This window comes from Myodes glareolus, chromosome 2, assembly GCF_982192425.1.
Source record: "Myodes glareolus chromosome 2, mMyoGla1.1, whole genome shotgun sequence".
Taxonomy (NCBI): domain Eukaryota; kingdom Metazoa; phylum Chordata; class Mammalia; order Rodentia; family Cricetidae; genus Myodes; species Myodes glareolus.
The window spans coordinates 128,202,116-128,222,507 of record NC_142027.1 but is presented as its reverse complement, the minus strand read 5'-3'; positions in this window follow the sequence as shown (position 1 = coordinate 128,222,507).

The following is a 20,392-nucleotide window of genomic DNA, read 5'->3' as shown; positions in this document are numbered from 1 at the left end:
GCTCTGATCAAAGAAAACAGCAAATCCAACAAATTCTCATCACAAAACATTCAGGAAATCTGGGACACAATAAAAAGACCAAATCTAAGAATAATAGGGGTAGAAGAAGGAGAAGAATTGCAGATCAAAGGCCCAGAAAATATATTCAACAAAATTATAGAAGAAAACTTTTCCAACCTAAAGAACAATATTCCTATGAAGGTTCAAGAAGCATACAGAACACTGAATAGGCAGGATAAAAAAAATCCCCTCGCCATATAATAATCAAAACACAAAACATTCAGATTAAAGAAAGAATATTAAGAGTTGCAAAGGAAAAAGGTAAAGTAACTTATAAAGGTAAACCTATAAGACTTACACCAGACTTCTCTATGGAAACCATGAAAGCCAGAAGGTCTTGGATAGAGGTACTACAGAAACTAAGAGACCATGGATGCAAGCCCAGACTACTATACCCAGCCAAGTTTTTGTTCACTATCAATGGAGAAAACAAAATATTTCAGGATAAAAACAAATTTAAACAATATGTAGCTACAAATCCAGCCTTACAGAAAGTAATAGATGGAAAATCACAACCCAAGGAATCCAACATTGCTAACACTGCCTACAATAACTCAGACATCTAGCGACCCTTCACAAGCACAACTGAAAGAAGGGAAACACACAATCTCTACTATCCCTCCAAAAAAATAACTGGAGTTAACAACCACTGGTCATTAATATCACTTAATATCAATGAACTCAATTACCTATAAAAAAGCACAGACTAAGAGATTGGATAAGAAAACAGGATCCAACATTCTGCTATTTACAAGAAGAAACACACCTCAACCACAAAGAGTAAAGGGTTGGGGAAAGGTTTTCCAAGCAAACAGACCTACGAAACAAGCGGGTGTGGCCATTCTAATTTCTAACAAAATTGACTTCAAACTAAAATCAATCAGAAGAGATGGAGATGGACATTTGATACTCATAACAGAAACAATTCATCAGGAAGAAGTCTCAATCCTGAATATCTATGCCCCTAATATAAAGTCACCCACTTATATAAAAGAAACACTTCTAGAACTCAAGGCAGTCATCAAACCACACACACTAATAGTAGGAGAATTCAACACACCTCTTTCACCAATGGACAGGTCAATCAGACAGAAACCTAACAGAGAAATAAGAGAATTATTGGAGTTATTGAATCAAAAGGACTTAACAGACATCTATAGAACATTCCACCCAAATAGGAAAGAATTTACCTTCTTCTCTGGAGCTCATAGAACCTTCTCAAAAATTGACCACATACTCGATAACAAAGCAAACTTCCACAGATACAAAAAAATATTAGTAATATTTTTTACTACACAGTAAATTAGTAATATTTTTTAAGACACAGTAATATCTGTGTCTTGTCAGATCACCATGGATTAAAGTTAGAATTCAACAACAATGCTACCCCCAGGAAGCCAACAAACTCATGGAAGCTGAACAGTCAACTACTGAATCCAACTTCCTGGGTCAAGGAAGAAACAAATAAAGAAATTAAAGTCTTCCTTGAATTTAATGAAAATAGAGACACAACATACTCAAACCTATGGGACACTATGAAAGCAGTGCTAAGAGGAAAGTTCATAGCACTAAGTGCCCAATTAAAGAAAAAGAAGAAAGCACACATTGGAGACTTAACAGCACACCTGAAAGCTCTAGAAAAAAAAGAAGGAGATTCACACAGGAGGAGTAGAAGACTGGAAATAATCAAACTGAGGGCTGAAATCAACACAATAGAAACACAGAAAACAATCCAAAGAATCATTGAAACAAAAAGCTGGTTCTTGGAGAAAATCAACAAGATTGACAAAACCCTATCCAAACTAATCAAACGCCAGAGAGAGAACACACAAATTAACAAGAACAGAAATAAAAAGGGGGACATAATCACAGACACAGAGGAAATTCAGAGAATCATTAGATCTTACTACAAAAGCCTGTAAGCCACAAAATTGGAAAATGTAAAAGAAATGGACATTCTTTAAGATAAGAACCATATACCAAAGTTGTACCAAGACCAGGTGAAAAATCTAAATAGATCTGTTAGTCACGAAGAATTAGAAGCTGTTATCAAAAATCTTCCTACAAAAAAAAAGCCCAGGATCAGATGGTTTCAATGCAGAATTCTACCAGAACTTCCAGAAAGATCTAATACCTATACTCCTTAATGTATTTTACAATATAGAAACAGAAGAGTCATTGCCAAATTCTTTTTAAAACTACAGTCACCCTGATTCCAAAACCACACAAAGACACAACCAAGAAATAAAATTACAGGCCAATCTCACTCATGAACATCGACGCAAAAATTCTCAATAAAATACTGTCAAACCGAATTCAAGAACACATTAGAAAAATCATCCATTATGATCAAGTGGGCTTCATCCCAGAGATGCAGGGCTGGTTCAACATATGCAAATCTATCAATGTAATACATCATATAAATAAACTGAAAGAAAAAAAACCCATATGATCATTTCATTGGATGCTGAAAAAGCTTTTGACAAAATTTAGCACCCATTTATGATAAAGGTGTCGGAGAGATTGGCGATACAAGGATCATACCTAAATATAGTAAAAGCTATTTACAGCAAGCCAACAGCTAACATCAAATTAAATGGAGAGAAACTCAAAGCCCTTCCACTAAAATCAGGAAGAAGACAAGGCTGTCCACTCTCTCCATACCTCTTCAATATAGTGCTTGAAGTTCTAGCAATAGCAATAAGACAACATAAGGGGATAAAGGGGATTCGAGTTGGAAAGGAAGAATTTAAACTTTCGTTATTTGCAGATGATATGATAGTGTACATAAGCTACCCCAAAAACTCTACCAAAGAACTCCTACAGCTGATAAACACCTTTAGTACTGTGGCAGGATACAAGATCAACTCCAAAAAAATCAGTTGCCCTCCTATACACAAAGGATAAGGAAGCAGAGAGGGAAATCAGAGAAACATCACCTTTCATGATAGCCACAAATAGCATAAAATATCTTGGGGGTAACTCTAACCAAGGAAGTGAAAGACCGATTTGATAAGAACTTTAAGTCTTTGAAGAAAGAAATTGAAGAGGATACCAGAAAATGGAAAGATCTCCCTTGCTCTTGAATTAGAAGGATCAACATAGTAAAAATGGCAATTCTACCAAAGCAATCTATAGATTAAATGCAATCCCCATTAAAATCCCATCAAACTTCTTCACAGACCTTGAGAGACTGCTTCTTTTTTTTATAGAAATGCATTTGCATTTCTCATGTAAGCTGCTAAGAAGCTAAATGCACTGTCAAAAGAAATCGATTGTCTTTAAACTACAGCATTTACAAAGTAAAGTAACACTCCTTACACTTCTCACAGTGCTCTGAAATGTTGGAAAAGACTACATCTCTTTTAGAAAAAAGCATGTGCATTTCACTTGAACACATCTAAGAAGCTAAATGCACTTTCAAAAGATAGTGATTATCTTTGAATCTAAAGCATTTACAAAGTAGAGCAACACTCCTTTCACTTCTCACAGTGATCTTAAGTGTTTGAACAGACTGCTTCTCTTTTTGAGAAACGCATGTGCATTTCTCATTAATGCTTCTAAGAAGCTAAATGCACTTTCAAAAGAAAGTGATTATCTTTGAAACTGCTGCATTTACAAAGTAAAGCTACACTCCTTTCACTTTTAACAGTGCTCTGAAGCTTTAGAACACACTGCTTCACGTTTAGAGAAAGGCATGTGCGTTTGTCATGTAAGCTTCTAAGAAGGTAAATACACTTTCAAAAGAAAGTGATTATCTTTCAAACTACTGCATTTCAAAGTAAAGCAATACTTCATTCACTTCTCACAGTGCTCAGTCGTGTTTCAACAGACTGCTTCTCTTTTAGAGAAACACATGTGTGTTTCTTTCGAAAGATTCTTAGAAGCTAAATGCACTTTAAAAAGAAAGTGATTATCTTTAAAACTACAGCATTTACAATGTAAAGAAACACTCCTTTCACTTCTCAGTGATTTGAAGTGTTTGAACAGAGTGGTTCTCTTTCAGAGAAATGCATGTGAGCTTCGCATGAATGTTTCTAAGAAGCTTAATGCACTTTGAAAAGAAAGTGATTATCTTTGAAACTACAGCATTTACAAAGTCAAGCAACACTCCATTCACTTCTCACAGTGATTTGAAGTGTTTGAACAGACTACTTCTCTATTAGAGAAACACATGTGCGTTTTTCATGAAAGTTTGTAAGAAGCTTAATGCACTTTCAAAGAAAGTGATTATCTTTGAAACCACAGCATTTACAAAGTAAAACAACACTCTGTTCATTTCTCACAGTGATTTGAAGTGTTTGAACAGACTACTTCTCTATTAGAGAAACGCATATGGGTTTCTCATGAATGCTTCTAAGAAGCTTAATGCACTTTCAAAAGAAAGTGATTATCTTTGAAACTACAGCATTTACAAAGTCAAGCAACACTCCATTCATTTCTCACAGTGATTTGAAGTGTTTGAACAGACTACTTATCTATTGGAGAAACACATGTGCGTTTCTCATGAAAACTTGTAAGAAGCTTAATTCACTTTATTTATTTATTATTTTAAAATGTACTTATTTATTTTTTTATATGTAAGAATTTCCACTTCCTCCCCTCATCCCAATACCCTTCCGCTCCCCCCTCCCTCTCCTCCTCCCTCTCCAGTCCCAAGAGCAGTCAGGGTTTCCTGCCCTGTGGGAAGTCCAAGTTCCTCCCCCCTCCTTCCAGGTCCTGGAAGGTGAGCATCTAAACAGACCAGGATCCCAAAATGCCAGTATATGCAGACGAAACAAGACCCAGTGCCATTGTCAATGTCTTCTCAGTCAGCCCCCATGTCAGCCACATTCAGAGAATCCGGTTTGATCACATGCTCGTTCAGTCCCTGTCCAGCTGGCCTTGGTGATACCCTTGTATAAGTGGGTAAATGCACCCTTGGTGGTCCTGACTTCCTTTTTCATGTTCTCCCTCTTTCTGCTCTTCATTTGGACCTTGGGGGGCTCAGCCCAGTGCTCCAATGTGGGTCTCCGTCACTATCTCCATCCATTGTCGGATGAAGGTTCCCTCTGGTTTTGCCTTCCTTGCTCATGCTCTCCTTCCCTCTGCTTCTCATCTGGACCTAGGGAGTTTAGTCCAGTGTTCCAATATGTGTCTCTGTCTCTATCTCCATCCATCACCAGATGAAGGTTCTATGGTGACATGCAAAATATTCATCAGTATGGTTATGGGCCAAGGCCAGTTCAGGCACCCTCTCCTCTGCTGCCCAGGGAAGAATCTGGGGACCTCTCCTTGGGCCTGAGAACCCCTCCAGAATCAAGTCTCTTGCCAACCCTAAAATGGCTCCCTTAGTTGAGATATGTACTTCCCTGCTTCCATATCCATCCTTCCTCCCTCCCCCAATCCCATTCCCCCAAGCCATCCCCAATCCTCTACCTCTCCCTTCTCTCTAACCATCTCCCCTTACTTCCATCCCCAGCCCCCGTTCACCCAAGTTTGCCTGGCAATCTTGTCTACTTCTAATATCCAGGAGGATAACTATATGATTTTCTTCAGGTTCACCTTCTTATTTAGCTTCTCTAGGATCATGAATTATAGACTCAAAGACCTTTAACTATGGCTAGACTCCACTTATGAGTAAGTACATACCATATTCCTCTTTTTGGGTCTGGGCTACCTCACTCAGTAAAGCGTTTTCTATTTCCATCCATTTGCATGCAAAATTCAAGATGTCATTGTTTTTTACTGCTGAGTAAAACTCTAATGTATATTGTTGTGGGAGTAACTTCCACTGCCTTAACCAATAGTCGCTGAAATACGAGCCCACAGTGCAGCGAGGAGCGACTTCCGCTCCGTCAGCCAATAGCTGCTGAAATACCAGCCCACTGGGGCGTGGTATATTTCTCTTTTAAAAAGAGAAACATATCCGGATCAGGCCCTCTTGGTTCTGGCTCTTGGTTTCGGTGCTTGCTCCTGGCTCCTGCTCCCGGCTCCTGCGACTAGGCTCCCTTCCTGACGGTTTATGGTGTATGTAAGTTTTACCCCCCAAAATAAATAACCCCTTAAAACATAACTGGTGTGGGATTGATTCACCGATAATTGGCGCCCAACCTTTGGTTTAAGAACCGCCCCACCCCCCCCACCCCCAGCTCGGCCTCCCAGGATACACAGGTCCGGACAGTCTCTGCCGGCTTACTTTGCCCTGTTTCCTAAAAAAAAAAAAAAAAAGAGGGATAATTAGATTATGGGATAATAGCTTTGTACTTGTGAGTTATTGTTTTTAGACAAATATATTGGTATTGATTCTTATATATTGATACAAACTTAAATTATGTTGACTATTTTAGGCATGCATGCTTCTACCTTTGTTTAAAACATTTTTATGTATTGACATATATATATATTGTATTGATATATGTATATTTTACCATATTGCATTGTACACTTCTACCTCTGATTAAGATACTTATATATTGTTTATGTATTGATATATATATTTACCATATTGCAATGTATACTTGCACATTGTTTATATTTGGAGGTCATATTGTCCCCATTTATTGCACAGTTGTTTACTATTTCAGTCTTTAAGTTAGATAGATATTGAGAATAATATAGATCAATAGTCATCTAAGTTTGTCATTTATAATTAGACTAATCAGGTTCTTTAGGTACATAGACATTATATTCAGTATAGATAGATAATCTTCAACCTCTTCAAAGAGCTGTAGAAAATGGCCTTTAATCTAACTCAGAGTTCTGTGGTAGGGAGACACAATCACTCCTGACAACACTGATCTATTCCCGAGAGAATGTTGAGCACCAAAGACACTCCACCTGGAGCCTTTCTGCTTGGCAAAACTGGCCTTTGGGTAAAGAAATGCCCATACCTCAACTACTGACAGAGTTACAGAGTATCCGTAAATGGATAAAATAGGACTGTCATATCCTGCCAAGACAGGATAAGATAGTTTTGAAAAGTTCCTTGCCTTTGAAAATGGTATGTCAGTTACGTTAGGCCTTAGCCAAAGTTGGTTGCTTCAACGCTGCAAACGTGATTTTGGGTGTTTGCCCAGGTAGCCAGTTGTCTATGTGATTTGTTACATGTTCTGGAAGTTTGATTACACTTCCTAATTACTCAGGTAACATTATTTCCCTTCTCAGATCTTTGATGGTATTGAAGATTATATAAACATAGTTACTTTCTTTTCATGACGTGGCCAAGTTATTTCTTATACAAGACTTAAGCTAGTTAGAATAGGATATTTGTATTTATTGTATATAATTGTGTAGGTTTGTACTTACTGTATATAATTTCGTAGTAGGCTTAGAACTCTCTTACTTAAACAAAAGGGGGAGGTGTGTGGGAGTAACTTCCGCTGCCTCAACCAATAGTCGCTGAAATACGAGCCCACAGTGCAGCGGGGAGCGACTTCCGCTCCGTCAGCCAATAGCTGCTAAAATACCAGCCCACTGGGGCGTGGTATATTTCTCTTTTAAAAAGAGAAACATATCCGGATCAGGCCCTCTTGGTTCCGGCTCTTGGTTCCGGTGCTTGCTCCTGGCTCCTGCTCCCGGCTCCTGCGACTAGGCTCCCTTCCTGACGGTTTATGGTGTTGTAAGTTTTACCCCCCAAAATAAATAACCCCTTAAAACATAACTGGTGTGGGATTGATTCGCTGATAGTATATATGTTCCACACCTTCTTTAACAATTCTTCTATTGAGGGCCACCTAGGTTGTTTCCATGTTCTGGCTATTACAAATAGCGCAGCTATGAACATAGTTGAACAAATGCTTTTGTAGTATGATAGGGCATCTCTTGGGTATATTCCCAAGAGTGGAATTGCTGGGTCCTGAGGGAGGTTGACTCCCAGTTTCCTGAGAAACCGCCACATTGATTTCCACAGTGGCTGCATAAGTTTGCATTCCCACCAACAATGGATGAGTGGTCCCCTCACTCCACATCCTCTCCAGCATAGGCTATCATTGGTGTTTTTGAGTTTAGCTATTCTGACAAGTGTAAGATGGTATCTCAAAGTTGTATTGATTTGCATTTCCCTGATCACTAAGGAGGTTGAGCATGACCTTAAGTGTCTTTTGGCCATTTGAAGTTCATCTGTTGTGAATTCTCTGTTCAGTTCAGTACCCCATTTTTTAATTGGGTTAATTAGAGTTTTAGTGTCTAGTTTCTTGAGTTCTTTGTATATTATGGAGATCAGACCTTTGTCTGTTGAGGGGTTGGTGAAGATCTTCTCCCAGTCAGAAGATAGTCTTTTCATCTTACTGACTGTGTCCTTTGCTTTGTAAAGGACAAAGCTTCTGTAGAAGCTTCTCAGTTTCAGTAGGTCCCATTTATTCATTGATTCTCTTATTGTCTGTGCTACTGGGCTTCTACTTAGAAAGTGGTCTCCTGTGCCTATATCTTGTAGACTACTTCCCACTTTCTCTTCTCTCAGGTTCAAAGTGGACAGATTAATGTTGATGTCTTTAATCCATTTGGACTTGAGTTTTGTGCATGGTGATAGATATGGATCTACTTTCATTCTTCTACAGGTTGACATCCAGTTATGCCAGCACCATTTGTTAAAGATGCTTTCCTTCTTCCATTGTATACCTTTAGCTCCCTTGTCGAATATTAGGTATTCACAGGTTTGTGGGTTAATATCCGGGTCTTCTATTCGATTCCATAGGTCGACTTCTCTGTTCTTATGCCAATACCAAGCTGTTTTCAATACTGTAGCTCTGAAATAGAGTTTGAAGTCAGGGATGGTAATGCCTCTAGAAGTTCCTTTATTGTATAAGATTGTTTTGGCTATCCTGGTTTTTTTTTGTTTTGCCATATAAACTTGATTATTGTTCTCTCAAGTCTGTGAAGAAGTTTGATGAGATTTTGATGGGGATTGCATTGAATCTATAGATTGCTTTTGGTAGAATTGCCATTTTTACTATGTTGATTCTCCCAATCCAAGAGCAGGGGAGGTCTTTCCATTTTCTGATATCCTCCTCAATTTCTTTCTTCAAAGACTTAATGTTCTTGTCAAATAGGTCTTTCACTTCCTTGGTTAGAGTTACCCCAATATATTTTATGCTATTTGTTGCTATCATGAAAGGTGATGTTTCTCTGATTTCCCTTTCTGCTTCCTTATCCTTTGTGTATAGGAGGACAACTGATTTTTTGGAGTTGATCTTGTATCCTGCCACAGCACTAAAGGCTTTTATCAGCTGTAGGAGTTCTTTGGTAGAGTTTTTGGGGTCGCTCATGTACACTATCATATCGTCTGCAAATAACGAAAGTTTGACTTCATCCTTTCCAATTCGAATCCCCTTTATCCCCTTATGTTGTCTTATTGTTATTGCTAGAACTTCAAGCACTATATTGAAGGAGTATGGAGAGAGTGGACAGCCTTGTCTTCTTCCTGATTTTAGTGGAATGGCTTTGAGTTTCTCTCCATTTAATTTGATGTTAGCTGTTAGCTTGCTGTATATTGCTTTTATTATACTTAGATATGATCCTTGTATCCCCAGTCTCTCCAACACCTTTATCATAAATGGGTATTGAATTTTGTTAAATGCTTTTTCAGCATCCAATGAAATGATCATATGGTTTTTTTCTTTCAGTTTATTCATATGATGGATTACATTGATAGATTTTCTTATGTTGAACCAGCCCTGCATCTCTGGGATGAAGCCCACTTGATCATAATGGATGATTTTTCTAATGTGTTCTTGAATTCGGTTTGACAGTATTTTATTGAGAATTTTTGCGTCGATGTTCATGAGTGAGATTGGCCTGTAATTTTCTTTCTTGGTTGTCTTTGTGTGGTTTTGGTATCAGGGTGACTGTAGCTTCATAAAAAGAATTTAGCAATGATTCTTCTGTTTCTATATTGTGAAATACATTAAGGAGTGTAGGTATTAGCTCTTCCTGGAAGTTCTGGTAGAATTCTGCATTGAAACCATCTGGCCATGGGCTTTTTTTTGGTAGGGAGATTTTTGATAACAGCTTCTAGTTCTTCATGACTGACAGGTGTATTTAGATTTTTCACCTGGTCTTGATTTAACTTTGGTATATGGTACTTATCTAAAAAAATGTCCATTTCTTTTACATTTTCCAATTTTGTGGCTTACAGGCTTTTGTAGTAAGATCTAATGATTCTCTGAATTTCCTCTGTGTCTGTGGTTATGTCCCCCTTTCCATTTCTGATCTTATTAATTTGCGTGTCCTCTGTCTGGCGTTTGATTAGTTTGGATTTGTTTGTCAATCTTGTTGATTTTCTCCAAGAACCAGCTTTTTGTTTCATTGATTCTTTGGATTGTTTTCTGTATTTCTATTTTGTTGATTTCAGCCCTCAGTTTGATTATTTCCAGTCTTCTACTCCTCCTGTGTGAACTTCCTTCTTTTTTTTCCTAGAGCTTTCAGGTGTTCTGTTCACAGCTCCAATGTGTGCTTTCTCCTTTTTCTTTAATTGGGCACTTAGTGCTGTGAACTTTCCTCTTAGCACTGCTTTCATAATGTCCCATAGGTTTGAGTATGTTGTGTCTCTATTTTCATTAAATTCAAGGAAGACTTTAATTTCTTTCTTTATTTCTTCTTTGACCCAGGGGTGATTCAGTAGTTCACTGTTCAGCTTCCATGAGTTTGTTGGCTTCCTGGGGGTAGCATTGTTGTTGAATTCTAACTTTAATCCATGGTAGTCTGACAAGACACAGGTGGTTACTAATATTTTTTTGTATCTGTGGAAGTTTGCTTTGTTACTGAGTATGTGGTCAATTTTTGAGAAGGTTCCATGAGCTGCAGAGAAAAAGGTATATTCTTTCCTATTTGGGTGGAGTGTTCTATAGATATCTGTTAAGTCCCTTTGATTCAATAACTCCAATAATTCTTTTATTTCTCTGTTAGGTTTCTGTCTGATTGACCTGTCCATTGGTGAAAGAGGTGTGTTGAAGTCTCCTACTATTAGTGTGTGTGGTTTGATGACTTCCTTGTGTGCTGGAAGTGTTTCTTTTACATATGTGTTTGCCTTTATGTTAGGGTCATAGATATTCAGGATTGAGACTTCTTCCTGATGAATTGTTTCTGTTATGAGTATCAAATGTCCATCTCCATCTCTTCTGATTGATTTTAGTTTGAAGTCGATTTTGTTAGATATTAGAATGGCCATACCTGCTTGTTTCTTAGGTCCATTTGCTTGGAAAACTTTTTCCCAACCCTTTACTCTGAGTAGGTGTCTGTCTTTGTGGTTGAGGTGTGTTTCTTGTAAACAGCAGAATGTTGGATCCTGTTTTCTTATCCAATCTCTAAGTGTGTGCCTTTTTATAGGTGAATTGAGTTCATTGATATTAAGTGATATTAATGACCAGTGGTTGTTGACTCCAGTTATTTTTTTTGGTAGTAGAGTGGTAGATTGTATGTGTTTCCCTTCTTTGAGTTGTGCTTGTGAAGGGTCGCTAGATGTCTGAGTTTTTGTAGGCAGTGTTGGCAATGTTGCATTCCTTGGGTTGTGATTTTCCTTCTAATACTTTCTGTAAGGCTGGATTTGTAGCTACATATTGTTTAAATTTGTTTTTATCCTGGAATATTTTGTTTTCTCCGTTGATAGTGAACGATAGCTTTGCTGGGTATAGTAGTCTGGGCTTGCATCCATGGTCTCATAGTTTCTGTAGTACCTCTATCCAGGACCTTCTGGCTTTCATGGTTTCCATAGAGAAGTCTGGTGTAAGTCTTATAGGTTTACCTTTATAAGTTACTTGACTTTTTCCTTTGCAACTCTTAATATTCTTTCTTTAATCTGAATGTTTTGTGTTTTGATTATTATATGGCGAGGGAATGTTTTTTTTTATCCTGTCTATTCAGTATTCTGTATGCTTCTTGAACCTTCATAGGAATATTGTTCTTTAGGTTGGAAAAGTTTTCTTCTATAATTTCGTTGAATATATTTTCTGAACCTTTGATCTGCAATTCTTCTCCTTCTTCTACCCCTATTATTCTTAGGTTTGGTTTTTTATTATGTCCCAGATTTCCTGAATGTTTTGTGATGAGAATTTGTTGGATTTGCTGTTTTCTTTGATCAGAGCGTTTATTTTCTCTATGGTGTCTTCATAATCTGAGATTCGTTCTTCTATCTCTTGTATTCTATTGGTTATGCTTGTTCCTGAAGTCTCTGTTTGTTTACCTAGATTTTCCATATCCAGCCGGCCCTTGGTTTGTGTTTTCTTCATTGTCTCCATTTCAGTTTTCAATTCTTTGTAGCATGAGGGGGCCGGCTTGTTGGGGTATCTGTCCCGCCCGGTACCCCACAGCCGGCATACCCCAAGGAAAACATCACACACAAGACTCCATATGATTATAAACTGACTGGCCCATTAGGTCAGGCTACTTATTAGTTCTTATGACTTATCTTAACCCATTATTTTAATCTATGTTAGCCATAATGGCTCCGTACCTTTCTCCGCTGGGCAAGCAAGTTACATGTTGCCTCTTCAGTGGTATGCACAGGAATGGCAGAGGAACCTCCCTGCTTCCCAGAATTCTCCTGTTCTCATTTCATCACCTCTACTTCCTGTCTGGTTTTCCCGCCTATACTGCCTGCCTGGCCAATCAGCATTTTATTAAAATATGATTGACAGAATACAGACAATTCTCCTGCATCAATTCTTGAACTGATTCCATTACCTGTTTGATTGTTTTTTCTTGGTTTCCCAGGGTATCATTTATGAATTTACTCATTTATTCAAACTTTTTGTTATATTTCTCTTCCATTTCTTTAAGTGAGTTATTCATACCCTGTTTAAGGGACTCTATTGCTTTCATAATGACAATGTTTTCCACTTCTTCTGGAATAGGGTGTTCAAGTCCTTCTGTAGTAAGATCGCTGGGATCTGGTGTTTTCATGTTGTTTTTCAGATTGTTGGAGGAATTATTGCCTTGTCGCCTGCCCATCTCTTCCTTCAGATGCTCTCCAATGACTCTTCCCTCCGTTGGATCTTCTGCTACAGGATCAGTGCCCCTTGCTGGCCAGGAATCTCCCTGACTGCAGTCCTACCTTGCTGCAGGCAGGCTATTAAAACAAAGGAACTCCCTCCTGCCCGGTTGCACTCACCACCTTGTTTCAGTGCCCACACAGGCTGGGCTGGGGGATTTTAGGTCCTTAAAAAGGGAGGGAGGAAGGGAAGGGGTTCCTGGCTGAGAGCGGGGATGGGATAGGAGGAGAGAGGGCTTAGCTGGGGGAAGCTGCCCCTTCCGAATACCCAGGGAGATAAGGGTGGTGGGGAAATTGTGTGTTTCCTTGCTGAGCTTCTGTGGCAGGTCAGGAGCACATTTACCCCTTCACTGTATCTTCTGGTACAGGATCAGTGCCCCTTACTGGCTAGAAATCTCCCTGCCTGCAGTCCTACCTTACTGCAGACAAGCTATTAAAACAAAGGAACTCCCTCCTGCCCGGATGCACTCACCGCCCTGTCCTGGTGCCCACATAGGTTGGGCTGGGGGATTTTAGGCACCTCAATTTTATTTTTTATATATTTTATTTTTATTTACATATATATGTTGTATCTCTGTGATTGTATGGCACATGTGTGTACTCCAAGAGGCCAATAGGGGGCGGTTAGATCCTCAGCAGCTGGTGTTACAGGCATTTGTGAGCCACCCACCATGGGTGAGTAGAACTGAATTCAGGTCCTCTGGAAGAGCAGTAACTGCTGACCAATCTCTTTAACCCCTCAATTTCATTTTCATATACCTTTAGTGCTTAGACAAGGAGATATTAACTAGACTAATTATAACTACTATTTAATTTCTTACAATCACAAGCATTAAATATTATAATCTTGAGTATATATATACATATATACTAGCAAATTATTTGTAGCATCAAAATTTGGACAATGCAATAATGATATATGACTATATTACATTGTTTGAAGATTTTTAGCCCAATCAGATTTTGATGTTAATGTCTGTAAATTATACTGAATTATAGATGCTTATATCTATAAATTGTGGGCTTTATACCACAATTTTAACTATGTAAAAAGGAAAGAATATACAAATGATTATTCCAGATTTAATTTGCTTTTAAAACTGTTACAAAAATAATTTTACAATTTGTAGCCTCATTTTTAAAGACAACTTTAACTAATGACTTAAAACAACATAACTTCAAATGCTGTAAATGACATGCCCATTGTCAACGCCAGGCTAAATGGAGAAAAGTTTGAAGCTATCCCACTAAAATCAGAAGCAAGGCAAAGTTGTCCACTCTTGTTACACACAAATACCACAGTTCACATGTAAAGGTACAAGGACAACAAAGGAATTGGTTCTCTCTGTCCACCATGTAGGCTCTAGGAATCGAATTCAGGTCATCAGGCTTGGCAGCAAGCACCTTTACCTGCTAAGCCATTTTTCCAGTCAAATAGATACTATTTCATAAGCCAATTTAGAAATATAAGTTAAAAGAAAATTAGCTTTATAAGGGAGATATCCTGCTTGACTAAATAATGCTACCCCCGAAAGTCATGGCGGTTAAACAAAAATCCCAGTGTCATATGTAGGAAGACCTCCTTAAGAATTGTTAGGCAGGGAGCTTCCATATGCCTCCAAGACAGTCCAGACTCTTGCCAGTTCTCTTGGTTGCCCACCAGAACTATATGATGAGATTCTATTACTTAAGACACCACATTCCTTAGCTGTAAGATACAGAGAAACCAAAACATGAAGCTAGAGTTGGGATGGACACATCATCCTCTGACTAGCTTTCACAGTGCTGTAAGGTGCTACGCAGGCTGGGTAGGCAGAGTAGGACGTCAGTGGTCTTGCCCAGCTGTGGATCCTATGGACTACAATACTAACCAAGCAGGCAAGACTGTGACGGACTCAGTCAACCATGCTCTATTGAATTTGAGGCCTGCTCTGGTAGAGGGAATCCATGCCAGGTATAAACCAGTTCAGAAACCCATGGTATAGAGGTTAACTGCCAAAGAAAAATTTTAAAAACTCAATTTCATTCCTTAAAATTAAGGACTTATTTAATTATCTCCATGAAAAGAATGGTTTCCATGTATCTCTGTCATAAGAATGTAGCTACTTGATCCCCAAATACAGTACTTATTTGTTTCATCCTTCTTTGAGACAGAGATATCCTTCTCCAGCCCTGTGGTTGAAGGCAGCAATTAATAACATTATACTATGTAAGCATTTTATTCTTGTAATTCAAATAAAATAAACTTAAAACTAAAGTATCAAACTGTATTATTTGACTCAATGATTAAGCAATCAGACAATTCAACAAACAGAGTAACAGTTCTCCTAGAAAACACTCTTAGGTGATTTCTAGTGTCCCATCATAGTAACATTTTCACAAGTCTGTTCCTCTGTAAGCCCAAAGGAGAGACACAAATCGCTTAAGACAGGCTAAAGTCAGCGCTCCTCCAATCCACCATCACTTAAAGCATCTGTGTAATATTTGGTGAAAATGGATGAAGCCCATGGCAGTTTGAGAGGCTCCTCTTTCTGCTTCCTTTTGTAATGCGTCTCTAACTCCACTTGAGGGCACTGTCTACTTCAACAGAAACGGAATCAATCTGTAGCTGTCACTTACATAACACACCTGTGGACACCTCAATCTTAGCCCCACATAAACAAAATCCCTCAGGGGGAAAAAAAAGCACCAAAGAAGCTACACAACCCCTTAATGAGGCTCTGTGCCTCTGAGGCACCAAGATAAAGTGTTTGGTCTTTTGTTGTTGTTGTTTTTGTTTTGTTTTGTTTTACTAAAATGTTATTAATATGTTAGCATTTTTTCAAGAAAGGAAATTACTTTTTCCTCAATCACTAAGAATTATTAGAAATATAAATTTTTATTAGTGAGCCTCAAAATATATGTGTATTTATTATTTCATTAAAAAGCTTTTCATCCTGTCCTCTGGCTCCCTTTCCTGTTTTCTATAAATCATAGCCTATACTATACTGGCCCTTTTGCAATCAGTCATTTTCTGTGGTTTCCTGCAGTCTGTCTTTGACTCTTTTTGTGGCCTCCTTGCTTTCCAGTTTACTATTTCTAATCAGTTCTAAGAAGTGAGGTGATGAAGTATGTTTCTGTGCCTGAAAAAGCAAAGCAACAAAAACAAATTCTAGAAGGGTCTTGAAAAATAAGGTGCATAAAGCCTTATTACAAAGATATTCTTGAGACTGTTCCCAGAGATTGAGGTTATCAAAAAGCACTGAGTTATTGTTTGAGGATCTCTTTAAAGTGCAAATTTTTTGGTCAAAAACATTTCACAGCTATTTTATTTTTTAAATAATTTTTTTCTAAAACAAGGTATCTTTAAATAGTAAGCTGGAAATTGCCTATTCTATTGATTCTCTAACTTAACAACTAATGCCACAACTTGAAATGAAAAATATAAGTGTTAATGAAACATTATCAAATCAAAACAAACCATTTTATTTGTTTAACGCTATTATATTTTAAATGAATTTGCTTACAAAATTGCCTTTTGCAACTCATTAATGGAAGTAGTACACCATTTAAAAAAAGAAAAAGATAGCTTTTTGGCTAGTAAAAAGGTTTCTGGAAACAAGCAGAAGTTTTAAAACACCATTTTTAAAGTGAACTAGCAGAGAGTGATGAAAGTCTGGAACTTTTTGCACAAGGGAACCGGAGTTTATACTCAGTAACAGGGTAGATCACAACAGACGACTAGAATAGTCAAAGCAAACATCACAAAATACTTAAGGTATTATTTACATATAAGAAACATGTGTGACCTTCCCTCTTTACAAGAAACATGTTAAGAATAGGCTTGAAACACATTACAGTTAATTTCCCTTATTACAAATAATAAAGTTGGATGAAGAACTTTATGGTGCCCTTTGCTCTGTTATTCATGACAGTTAACTCATTCAAAAGGCAATCTGATCAAATTTGCATATGCTATGCTGGCCCCCAGTCAACTCCCAGAGTCCCTGTGACATGACAGCTGGCGAGCCAGGAGGGTGACACACAGGCAGAACTCTAACCTGCGTGGGTCTAGATTTCCCACCCTGCTGCCACCAGTCTGGGCCTGGATAGAAGATGTGACCTCTCGAAGTGGCAGAGAGTGTGTGGAAATCACACATCGCTGGTCCGTGAGTTCAGGAGAAGATGACTGTCGGAACCCTACAAATGGGGAGCTCTCTGGAAAACTGTATTTGGAAAAGCAGAGCAGACTGGACTTCCCGCTTGCTCCCTCTGACTGCACAAACCCCGTTCCTTCACTACAGTATCAGCCTGGCCCTCTTAAGAGCCACGAGCTAGGATGCCTAGTTTAATAACAGAAGGTCAGCATGTGGCCAGTCTAGCCCTGTCACTCAGGCAACACCTAGCATGCATTCCAGGAAGAAGTCCGCCTGGGGGGAGGAGCCTCAGAGTCTGAGCTTCACAGCAATCCCTCTATGCTTCTTTCTGCAATCCCTCCGCAAACCCAGGCTTGGAGGGCTCACCTGCTATATTCTGCTCCAGCCCTATCTCTGACTCACCTGAGGTCCTGGGTGTACTCATCTCAGATGAAGGAATACCTATTCAACAGAGCCCTGCCAGCAAGGAAGGAGAGCTTGTGGTAGAATGTGACCAGTCCAGTGACAACCACTGACTCCACATCAGTGTGCAAGACCACAGACTTCCACACAGTGTCATACATTTGGTGGCAACAGGAGCCAGAATGATGGCTGTGGTGTGCTGGGGTTGACACCTGCTTGCAGGAGCAAAGGAGCCCGGGCTCAGAGTGGATGTCCCTAGGATGGTGTGTGACCTGAATTCAGGACAGGGGGATGCAGAAGGCCCACATGAAAGACTTGCTCTCACCAGTGGCATGACATTAGCAGAGAAGAAACAAAACCACCTTGTACGTCCCTGTGGCCCAAGAGCTGGAGCCACACAAGGGGCCTTCCCTTCCCATGGCCTTTCTACAAGTGGAACCTGACGAAACCACCATGACCAGGCACTTCTCTCTTCTTTCAGAGTCAATGCCAAGCCTCCAGAGCCAAGTTCAAGTCTCATGGCTCTGTCAATGCCTCTGTTTCCCCATCTGAGAAATGGGGAAGAAAGCTTGAGCCATCGACTGATGATTTCCCTATAGAGAAACTGGGGCCCAGGCCAGGCACACCCTGCTTTCTCCTTTGCTTCTCCTTTGTCAGCTTCTGCCCTAGCTCCTTCATCATTAGCATCCTTAAAAACATGTAGCCTGGCCAGGCAGTGGTGGTTCACGCCTTTAATCCCAGCATTCAGAAGGCAGAAGCAGACGGATCTCTGTGAGTTTGACGCTAGCCTGGTCTACAAGACCTAGTTGCAGGACAGGCTCCAAAACTACAGAGAAACCCTGTCTCAAACAACAACAACAACAAAAAACCCCACACAAAGCACGTAGCCTGAATCCCAAGTATGTCTACCTGGTCAGCCCTTCCCTGTCCCTATCCATCCCTATCTCAGGTGTCCAGGTTATACACATCTATGCACAGGTGTCCTTTGTCCGCTCACACTGTCTGTGTCTCAGCACCTCCTCTATCCAGACAGTGTGCTCAGCCTTGTTCTGCTCCTCCTGGGTGCTCTTTGTTCACGTCGTCCTTCTCTCCAGAACCCGACACCGTTGGCTGGGAAAGGGAAAGACATTTAACTAAGGTGGAGGACCCACAGTCTCCCCTCTCCAGTCTCCCATAATAATGCAGCTACAGATTGACCTTCTTGGTCTATGGATGGTTTCAGTCACGATGACAGTATCCCCAGAGTCCTGGCACCACACACATGAGGTCAACGGACTTCCCCTCTCCATAAGGCCACACAACCCACCCTCCATCCCGATGTTGCTTTTCACAGGCAGGGGCTTCTTTTCCCCAGAGAGGCCAAGAGATGGAAGGGCTCATTGCAAACCTAAGGGCTCGTTGCAAACCTAAGGGAAACATGCTCGGGGCTTGCCATCCCAGTGACCTCCAGAATTCCTACTGCACACTCCCTAGCGTCTCGAGTACCACATAGCATGTGATCTACAGTTGACAAAGTTCCTGTTACCTCTGCTGCCACACCCTGTCACACTCCCTGAACTCCTGCTGCTCAGTTCAGATGAGCCAGATGAGAGAAGAGCAAAGCCAGTGCAGTGTCTGTTAGAGGCATATTCGAGATACATGCATGCATGTGCAAGCGTGTGTGCACACACACATTCTTGTAAGCAAAGTGAGGCCTATTGTGATATGTGAGCTTTTATAACCCACTTCTTTTGCCCATTATATTTTGAACCTTGGCTTGTGTCCTTCATAATAACTGTCCATAGGCTGGGGAGATGGCTCAGTTGGTAAAGTGTACCCGTGTACAAAAATAACAAGCTGGGTGTGGAGGTGCACCCCTGTAATCCCAGCGCCAGGGAGGCTGAGGCAGTAGGATCCTTGTGACTTGCTGATCAGCCAGCCTAGCCAAACCTACTATTCAGGTACTATCCAGGTTCAATGAGAGATACTGTGTCAAAAATAGAGATCACCTGAGAAAGACACTCAGTGTCAACCTCTGAGCTACACACACACAACCCAGAAGAATCATCAGACACTGCACCATACTCCAGGATCTACTTCTACCATAATGTATCCAGATCCTAAACATGTAAACTTCTCCAAGTTCTCATTACAAACAATGTTACCAGGGTTTCCATCCTACCCTAGGGCAGATGTGCAACCACCAATTCCCTCAAAGGGGTTTCCGGTGATACACTTGCTGACGACAAAGTTTGCAGGCCACAAAGGCCTTTGAACCATGAACCTTTATCTAGGAGCAAGGAGCCAAAGAAAAATCAAAACAAAGAAAAGCCAGCAGCCCGAGGAGAAGTAGACCCCCAAGCCACCAGAGTGGCACCTGGAGCTCACTGATGGAGACCTCCAATGCCAGAACTGGACGGGACAGTGCAGAATGTGGTCCAGTTCCTGTATGGGGTGTGTACGGATGCTCTGGGAGAAGCCATGAGGAAGGGGGTGAGATCGTAAGAGGATCTTTCCAGCAAAGCCATGTGTTTTGTTTATGGTGAGCCCTGTTCAGCGCCCCCATGAATGGAGCTGCATGTTATCCTTCCCCAATCCCAAGCCAAGTAGGAGTAGGAGGAAGCTGGTGCAAACTGGGCAGTCCATGGTGGCCATACACAGGGACAGGGGCAGCAGTTACCTGTTGGAACTCCTGGGGCGTGCCAGGCCTGACCCAAGGGTCACTTATCACTTGATGCAGGCCACAAAATGAACATGGAGGAGCACCGTGGCTCTGCAAGGGCTGCCTGCTCTCACACACACAGAAAGCAGTGCCTCAGCATCTTTTCCAGATCTAAACTTTAGGTTCCCC